Source organism: Echinops telfairi, unplaced genomic scaffold (genome assembly GCF_000313985.2).
Source record: "Echinops telfairi isolate 266 unplaced genomic scaffold, ASM31398v2 ScPeMD7_33;HRSCAF=127, whole genome shotgun sequence".
NCBI lineage: Eukaryota > Metazoa > Chordata > Mammalia > Afrosoricida > Tenrecidae > Echinops > Echinops telfairi.
Window position 1 is genome coordinate 2,939,257 of NW_022103930.1, and position 2,041 is coordinate 2,941,297.

Genomic DNA, 2,041 nt, shown 5'->3' on the forward strand with positions numbered 1-2,041 from the left:
ATCTGATCAGGAATCTTAAGAGAGGCAGTCACTCTCTTGCCTGGAGAATTCAAGAAGCCTCTGGCTAAAAACCAAGTCTGTTGATTCATGGTGATAGGAGAGAGGATGGATCGGTGGAAAACTCTAAGAGGACTTAGTTGAACTGAGAAAGCACAAAATAAGTAAAAGAACAAATGGTTAGGCATCAGAACTTCTGCACTCTCCCCCCACACTGACTTCATGATGGGCAAATGCCCATCTTCTCCAGAGTGACTGAACAAACTGTGCCAAAGGCACCTTTACGCCTGAATTCAAATTTTAAAATGAGACTGCCCCTTCAAGTCTGGAAAAGTTACCATTCAGAAAGTATGAACCAACTGTTTGTCACCTCCAATACTGACTTGTGTAAAGGGTGGGTTAGGTTAATTCTAACAGAATTTCTTGCTTGTTATTAAATCCCAGAATGAGGTCCTAAGAACAATCTGCCACCGTATTAATCTTCTTAAGTATTGTGTGACTGGACTTTGCCAAACTCCTAGGGCTTCCTGTTGCCTAAGGCGTCATGTCTCACCTGCTCGGACCTCTGTGGTTTGGTCCCCAATGTGTCTGGGCAAACTTGTCACCCCTCCTCTCTACAGGCCTCAGGCTTTTTCAATCTGGCCTTTCCCTCAGTGTTCAAACATACAGTAAGCCTGGAGGCTTTGGTAATGGTAGGACTATTTCTCCCTAGAATTTTTCCTTTTCCCTCAACTTTTTAAAAGATTTAGTGATGCTTTCTACATCAGCCCAGGCAGAAGTGATCTCGTATTTTACTATTTATGTGCACAATGGTGCAAATTGTTAAGATTGCTAACCTAAAGGTTGGAAGTTCAACTTCACCGAGAAGCTCTTTAGAAGAAAAGCCTGCCTCAGTGTTTCCCCAAAATCAGTCATTGAAAATCCTCTGCAGCACAATTCCACTTTAATACATGTTAATACTCACTCATGGTGAGTCAGAGGGAACGCAAATGGCTTCCTACGGCATGTAGAGCCTAATCTGCCTGGTGCAGTTCCCATATCTGTCTCAGTATCTTACATACAAGATGGTAGTTAGGAACAAATGCATGCTATTTTCTTGATACTTTTAGAATATAGGGGAAATAGCTTCATATCAATTTGAAATAACATGGAAGGTCTTAATTAAGATGCAGGAAAAAGATTAGAACTATAAATAGTATATTCAATTAATGCTTGCCAGTGTCCAGTCTTATATACATATTTGCTCTTTTTTTGTTGGATATCTAAGGACAAGTTCTGCATTGTGATATGTGCCAGTTAATTACAGATAGTGATTTTGAAATAATTATTTGATGGAGTATGTTTTTGTTTCTGACAGAAAACCGGTTTTTAAAACATAGAACACAAATATATTTTGTAGTTTATCTATGGATTCTAGTCATCAATGCTGCAGTTGCAATACCCCCAGCAACTAAGAGTGAAGTGTATTTGTAAGCCAGCTGAAACTGGGAACTGAGGGTGAGGAGAGGGGGAAGGGACTGTATGGAGCCTCCCCGAAGACATACGAGAATTTGATTGAATGTCAGCTATGAACACGGCATTGGAGATTCCTACTTTGAAAAGCATGATTTAAAATGTTCATGTATTTCTCAATCTTTGAGAAACACTTCAGTGAAAATTGATATACTTTTATTTCACTCAGAATTAAAAATCTGAGAGATGGAAATCTTGGTCGTGAGAGCAGCCTGGCCCTGTATCATTAGTGAACAGTAAAATACAGAGACACAGTATCTCAAACCTGTCCCACAAGCAAAGCGATCCAGTTTATTGATTGTAGCAATAAATGCCAAACTCTGCATGGTGATAAAGTGTGCTAAATTAAATTCCATCGGCCTACACTTTGAAATTGCTACACCAAAGGATTCCTAGTCTAATTATTTAAGCATTTAGCCTTCCCTCAACATTGAATGTTTTATAGGTGTCTATGTTCAATGTCGTCATTTAAATTGAATTTATTTAATGATTGGTTTATGATAATTCACTCAGGATGCATGGTCACATGGTA